This window comes from Charadrius vociferus, unplaced genomic scaffold, assembly GCF_000708025.1.
Source record: "Charadrius vociferus isolate BGI_N301 unplaced genomic scaffold, ASM70802v2 scaffold347, whole genome shotgun sequence".
Classification (NCBI taxonomy): domain Eukaryota; kingdom Metazoa; phylum Chordata; class Aves; order Charadriiformes; family Charadriidae; genus Charadrius; species Charadrius vociferus.
Window position 1 is genome coordinate 1379787 of NW_009649306.1, and position 8111 is coordinate 1387897.

The window sequence follows — 8111 nt, forward strand, 5'->3', positions numbered from 1 at the left end:
TGAACTAAAGATGAAAGGCTTATTATATATTGTATACTGCTACAAGAGCATACCCATGGCGCTGCACACATCAACCTATCTACAATTCCTGTTTCTTGCAAAGTGCCCAGGTAGCTTCTTTCCCAGTGCGAGGAACTAGGTTTGTCGGACTGCTTGATGAGAAATGTGCCTGGTGCATTGGATCACAGAGCAGAAGACAGAGCCACGTAAATGGGTAAAATTCATGGGTTTTGTAAGGAGGTGTGGGGCAGATTTCGACCAGTCTGCTGTTAGTATGTTGTAAATGCACTCTCTGATTTAGGATCTGTCCAAATATTCTGAAGAGTAATTTCACTTTATAATGACTTTACTGCAATGATTGCTTTCTCTCAGAGGCAGATTTGTGTGACTCAAAGCATTCAGAAAGGAGGAAGAAGGTCCAAATTTGCTCACGGGCAACGGTCTGTCTTAGGTAAAGGTGTGCTTCTGCAATTTCTTTTTTTTTAATTTCTGTTCATGTTTTTATAATGCTGTATAAATTTACACGTGTAATACATTTTTAAAAAGAAAAAAAAAACAAGAAAGGCAGAGTATTTTCACAGGTACAGCATCTAGTTATCTTCTCATTTTGAAGACACTGCAATGCTTGTCTCACAGAGCTGGCCACCTTGGTCATATCAACCTTGTTCTGCTACAAGGCCATGTCCAGATTACTTCTATTCCTAATCACACACTGAGTTCTGGTTTATGTTTTGTCACTAAGCAGTTTGTGGGCAAAATGTAGTGGTTTAGAAACTGCTTCAGAGGTAGATTAGTGGTTTGGGCAGTGACGATTGCCCCAGCAGACAGGGAGCAGTCCCATCCACCAGGAACATATGTCTGAGACTTGAACCAGAAGAAAGATGAGGGCAAGTTTTTGGGGGAGCAGAGCTAGGCGAATACCAGTGCTCCACAGATACCACCTTCTGGCAAGTTGCTCACAGATATGGGTACGTGATTGAAAGTGAATGAGTTAACGCATTTAAAGGAGTCACCATCCCTTAGCAGGAAGTTGTTATCCTTCAGCTGAGGAACAGTAGCTCTGTGTGTTCTGCTCTATTGTGGTGTTAAGGACAATGGGTTAGTTTAAATCATCTTAAAGCATGCTATTTTGCTAACTTGCTTCTGTGGGAGCAAGCTCAGATTTTGCATCAGCTTTTCAAGTAAATATAAACTATTATAGTTTTACCAGGCCTTTTTTGAGAGACATCCCACTGATTCTCACAGGCACTTTGGCTGGTTGGCCTCATCTGGAGGAGGAAGCCCCAAATTTGAGGTTTTCCAATGCAGGATGACTTGAATTAACCTCATAGGCCTAGCTAGACATAAGTCTTTTTTTGATGGGACTTTTTATTCTTGCAGGACTCTAAAATAGTTGAAGTCATTTCATAAGAACTTAGCAAAAATGTAAATGAAGAGGTTCACTTTTGAACAGAATGAAAACACTGCCCTGAAAATGGTAATGCTTTCTAGTGAGAAGCATATGAAAGCTTACCAAATGAAAATTTAGAATAGAAAGTTTTGCAGAATTATCATTAACTGTAACAGTGTGACTGTTTGTAGCATAAATGAACCATTTATCTTTTCACATTCTGAGTTTTTGTAGTTTTAAAATGAGGTTTTTCTTTATCCCTTATTAATTAATTAATTTGCCTGTGGCAAACCATATTCTAATTCCTTTGCTCATCCATTGAGCTATATGATGACTTACTGTTTGGATTTTCTACCTTCTAATCCTGAATTGAATGGAATTCTAATAAGTGTATATGCCAGGAAGCCTAACTATATACTCAGAACAGTCTTTTCCAGAACTGCCCTACTGAATCTATGCTTTGTAGGTATGAAGGGAAGAGAAACAAGGTTCTTGCATTGCAAAAAAATACCATGAGACCTCCAAATGAATCATCCGTTCATCCATCTAATGGGTATATTTCTGTTTGTGTTGTCCACAGAGAAAGAGCTTATAAACAGCTCACAAACTGCAGCAGGTGAAGGTTAAAAATCTGTTCTCTGTGGCTCCCACTGTGATTTATAGAATAAAAGTTTTATGCAAAAATGAAGAAAAGGCACTTTTTTGGGTAGAAATGAAATCTTATTTGCACACATAGACTTCTCTTCAGGTAGTAGGATCTCTGCTCCCGATTTTGTGAGATGGAATAAGACAGCATGTTGAATAAGCCAGCAGATAACATTTGCAGAGTAGAGCTGTACAAAACACTAAGGTCATTTCTGTAATATGGGGTGCATTTTTAGAAGCTGATCTTCCCTTCTAAAAATGAAGAGCTTGATAGTTGAGACAAGACATAGAAATCATCATTTGGGACATCATTTGGGAGGATCCAATTCCATGACAGGTCAGACACAATCTTACTAATCTTTAACGGATGACAGGATGAGTCATATAGCTCAGGTAAAAAGGAGAGGAGAGAACTGAACGATACCGTTCTTTTACTTCCCAGTAAATCAGATACAAGCTGTGCTGTGTCAATCTCAGTTACAGCCGTGCCCGGTAACTTCTATATTGCTGTCTTCTCCCTGTTCTTGGTGTCGCATTGGGCTTTGACTAAAAGAGATGTGCTGACCTTTGGAAAGAACCCATCTCTCATCCTGCCTTCAATCTTTCCCTTCCTTGCTGAGATGATGGAGGGTGAGGGTGGTAGTAGTTCTCTCCAGCCTGCAGCTGGAGGAGCAGCACGTTTCCAGTATCAGTCCCATACAAGCATTGTTATTTTTCCTGTCATGTTTGTTGGGGTACAGCTTTTCATTTATTTTTCTTGCAGAAAGGCAGGAAAGCCAATCTGGAAAAAATACCGCTTACATGTCATCAGTAATTACTTGGCCGTTGTGCCAGGCATTGGCTTGCTGACAGTTTCAAGGCAGAGAGTGGGTGAGACCCAGCTGCAGCCAACAAGAAGAAAGAGGGAAAGCGATCTTAATCTGACTTGGGCTTCACTCGCCCTCCCTTCTTTTCCCCTCCATCTTTCTCCTCCTTGGGGAGCCACAGCTATTTCTTCACACAATTAGCTCTGCCCATTCTTCCCAGGACTGCCAGTCCCTGGCCTGTGCAGCTCTCTGTCGACTTTCTTCCACTCGTTAAGTGTAACGTCTAAGGAAACAACTTACCCTTAGGAGGCAAATGCCTTCTGGGAATAGAGGCCTTGCCCCACCTCCAGGAAAAAAGATAAGTTTAATCTATAGAGGGTGTGAGAGCAACAAAGAGGCTTACCATCTGCAGATGGTTTTCAACATCTATTTTTAAATTTGGGCAGTTTCTTAAATGAAATCTAGAATTTACTTACATGTTAAAAATCATTTAGGTCATCACCTGGAAGGGATGAATAGTGTTCATACAACAGCTCAATATGCCAACCTTCAATAAGATATTATTGGATACAGAAACTGAGAACACCTAATATGGGGGAGGAGGGGTAACATGATGCCTGGAGAGTCAGGACAGGACTCTTCTCTCCCTGACAGCATTGGAGAAATGCCTGAACCAGGGTTTGCAGAGCCATTACACGATGCCTGAAAAGAGGCTCACTGTGGGTACAGGACAGGCCTGTGAACTGACCTTGTGCTGCTGGTTCAGGTGATCGGTGGCTCTTGACACAGACAGGCTGTAAGATTTTTGAGATTTTCAATAACTTTTTTTTAAGGTTACACTCCTTCGGAGTTAAGCCTAGTGTCAACTAGTGTCCTAGTGTCAACTGTAGTGTTGGTCAACTGCCATGGTCTTCTTTCCTGTGGCTCTTAAGTTGTTACACCGTGGTGCTGAATGCTGTTTACACAAAGTGAAAATGTAGGTGCTGGGGTAATCCTGCATATGGTAGAAACTAATGTCATACCCGCTGTCTCAAAAATGTGACAGGGGCGGTAAAACCAACAGAGGCAGCACATATAACCAGTGAATGCAGTCTTTAAGGCTGCAAATTCATACTCTTTTCATTCTCCTCCATTGTTATTCCAGCAAACCTATTCCAGAAAGCTGCAGAGTACACTAAGAGAAGCCGTTTCCACCCAGAAGCCCTCTATGAATGCAGGTTAAGACTTGGGAGAAATTTTTAGTCATCTTTCTCCTCCTTGCTTTAGTGGGCACAGCTGATGTACTGCTGAATGGCTGTTCCTGTCCTCTTTCTCCTCTTCACTCAAATCCTTCACTCCCACAGGCTTCTGCACAGCAGAAATCTTCTCTCACTACCCCAAATTAATGACAACATCCCTAGTGGCTATTACAGACAGTGTTCTTAGAGTAGAAGGTTCTGAAAAGAGTTTGTCAAGAGCCTGATTTTAACACACAAATTACATCTTCAATTCAGCCAGCTCGATGATGTCTTGCTGATTTGACTCCTCCTGCAAATCAAGAGGCTATGTTCCGACTGTGTCCTCTGAAGTCTGTTCCTGCATTGACATTTTCATCTTCATTGTACACAGAGATTTGCCTGAAAATCAGGCTTTATTGACAGGAGGTTTGTTGATGTTGCTATTTTCAATTTTAAAAAGAATAATTTCTGTTTTGAGGAAAAAATCTAAATAATTCAGGAGAATGTTTACAAAGAGATCTGAGAGCACCTGACAGCATCAGTCTTTTTTATGCAACAGAAATGAGAGCATGTTTCTTCGTGGCACGTGTTAAAAAACCCATCTCACACTGAGAAACCTTTTTCTCCCTGGCTACACCACCACCAAACTGTCTAGCACTTGCCAACATGGATTTAGATTGGATTAATCAGCTTAAAGAACAAGAGTGTGATAGAAGATACTCTCCACTTTGTGCAAGCTATGTCTAGGTTCAGCAAAGAGGAGATCTGGGGAGCCAGCATGGTTAACCTGTGAATGAAATCTGTGTAGACACAATCAATAAAGCTAAGAGTTAGGTACTTCGCTATTGATTGGCAGTGCTTTGATTTAAGAATCCCATATTAACCAGTGATAAAACATGCTGCACTGTTTGTCTGGGGTTTTAAAATGTTGTGGGATTTTTTTAAACTGATCGAATACTTTTTGTGGGTGGCCAGATCTTCGTGTGCTTTGCGCAGTGTTATGCTTCAGCCATGTAGGAAAAATCACTAGGTTGAGTGAATACTAACACAGAAAAAAACTTTTTAGGCTTACAGAAAGGGAGGTGTAAATGTGCAACTGGTACTTAGCAGCAAGGGGGACCCAGCAAATCTCTGTTAGCTTTTAGGCAAGTGATATAGCTGATAATGTAGATCTGTCACTATCAAACTGTTATCAGTATCATGTCAGTACCTATCTGTCTCAGTATTTATAACCTGCTAACAACAGGGAAGTGATGTGGTCTAATGACCTGAGGACAGGACTAGGAGCCAAGAGGAAGTGGGGAAAGGAAGCTGCACAGAAGAACAACTTCTCTGAACAGGATGTCTGGTCCTGCTGCAGCCCAAATTTTGTCATATTTTCCTTTGGATCCATCTTGGAGGGTCATTCTCCTAATTCATTAGGCATGTTTACAAACTACAAAATTACATGGCTGACCACGGTATTAATTGGTCAAAACTGCACTTTGGCTGGTCACTTCATCACGGTCACCTGGCACAACGCTAAGTGTAGTTGCCTCCCTTGGCAGAGCACTCAGTCAGGTCACAAAGTCACTTTCATTGCAAGTCTTCAAAGTCCTATGTTAGCAAGACAACTTTCCAATATGAATATGGAAACCTTCTGGTCCACCTCAGGTTATCTCGCGAGATTCACTAGGATCTCTCAAAGTGAAAACTCAGATGTTTTCACTTTGTCTATCATTTTATCCTGAGTTCCTGAGAAGTATGGATTCTGGGGAGAGGAGACTTAGCTGTATCCAAATTTGTAAAACCTATTTCCATCGAATCCCCTCTTTCTCTCCAGGTTTTGTTCAAATAATGGAAAGTCAAAGCCATCTCCTTCATATACTTCGGAAAAAGCTGTATAGCTAGAGCAAGCTCTAGGTAAAGACAAAGCAGGCAACTGCTAAGGCAGAAGAGTGACCATGTATTCAATGTTTTCTTTGCTTGTACTGGACCTGTCAAAGATCAAACTGGAAGCAGCTGCTGCTCCTTTACGCAAGAGAGGGTTTCGTGTCCACAGGTCAGTGGCAGCAGAGGCAGAAGCAGAATGGCTAGCTGAAATCTTCAGGCCTCCTCTTGCCTGTTCCAGATGTTACCCTTCCCCCTTTTCTGCTTCCTATAACAGGAATGGTTGTGGGTTTGCCTTCTATTTCAGAGCAGCAAAATTCAATGATTCTGAGAAATACTGAGTTGGCTCTGCATAGCTACACTTAATGTGAGAGATGTTACCTTTTACTGCTCTTTGCCGATTACAGCACTTACAAACATGCTACATGAGTCACAGGGGATGTGTGGAAGATGATCCCAGCCCCACTGAATGCACGCATGGCTCATAAATTATGGACTGGACAGGTAAATGAGGCGAAGGATGAACAAAAAGCTGGAGAAAATCATCAAGTCTCTATTGAGGATGATTATATATCCACTTACAGCAGCGGGGACCTGGGCCTACTGGCTTTAACTCAGTTATTGCAAGTGCACAGTGGTACAACCGGTAGAAGAAACCGGCTCAGGAAAAAGGGAGTCAAGCAGCGGGGATGCAGCTGTGGTATGGAAACAGGATTAGGTTTGGCCATCTTAGTGTTTGAGTTGTTTGGTGAGTTTCTGTCCTCAGTATACACAGAAATTTAATGAAGCAATGTTGTAAAAAAATTCCTTCAGCCAGGGTTTGTGTCAGGTAAGGGTGAAACTGGACAAATAGATTATGGAAAGTCATTCCTATGTGTTAGAAAGAGCAGCATGGAAGAAGGTACGGATATGTTTGTGAGATAAGAATGAGAAAGCAGTATTATGTGAAGGACGACTGATGTCACAATGAAAATATTTGCAGTGATGTTGTTAACAGATGTAGGAAAATGTGAATAATTTTTTTTCTTGTTCTTTAATTTAAATTCCTGTTGTTTTCTTTACAGCGCCAATAATTTCTTATCCTTTCTTGTCCTTGTACTACATGGGATTCTCATAGAAGAGATGCTTTGTGCTACATCTCACTTTTATGCTGTGATACCTGTGTCGGTTACACTCTGGAATGTGTTTCTGGCAGCTTGCCAGGCACGGATGGAAGGAGGCAAAGAAACCCTTTTTGGAGGGGTGAGGGTTAGGACAAGGACTGGGGCTGGTAAGCATGGGCATGGAACATTCTTTGCTACAATTTTTTGAGAGTTTGTAAACAAAATGAGGTTCCTAATTAAAGCAACCACTAAACCGTTTAACTTGCATAACTAGAACTGACTCAGTAGATTAGCCCAGGTCTCACTGACCCTGGCAGAGTGACAGGGCTTGTATTTTGTGTGGATGAAATGTTCAACAATTTCTCCAGAGCATTATGTGCAAATAGGCTTTTCTTTAACAGCAGGCATGCATGTCTTCTCCTTCCACCTTCCTGCTTGTTTTATCAGTCAGCAGATCTTAGCTAGACAATGTGAGAAATCATTACTTTCACTTCATCTTTTTGTTCCTATATGTCAAAAAAAGGATCGGATGTTTATACAAAAAATCTGACCATGTTTCTCTACAAGGGATGCAAACCTTGCCATATACTACCTCCAATTTAGGGGTTTAAGTGGTAACTGTTTCTGGTGTATACACTGTTAGCAATCTGGGTTTCTTTCACTACTATTTAAAGCTCACTCCCTTTCAGAGGCAGGATGCTGGGTGGATCCATGCACACATCCTATGTGGCATGTTTGAAAGACATTTCAGTCCCTAGTAGTCTGAATTAAATATCAGTAACTTCAAAACCTAGAAAGGGCAAGCAAAAAGTGACAACAAATAACTACCATGTTGCTGCTGAGCTTGGCAACCCATCTTTATCCTCTGTGTGTTCTGGACTTCAGTAGTTGTACTTGGAGTCTACATAGCATTTCCAGGCAAGCACCTCAAAAGCACATTGCAAGCACAGCAATGAGCATCTTTAGAACAGTAAGAATTTCTGTGTAGTTTCTTCATTGACGGAGATCCAGAGACCCTATTGAAGTTCTCCGAAGTACTACATGTGCTGTTTAAAGCCTTAATACTGGTATCAGTAGGGAA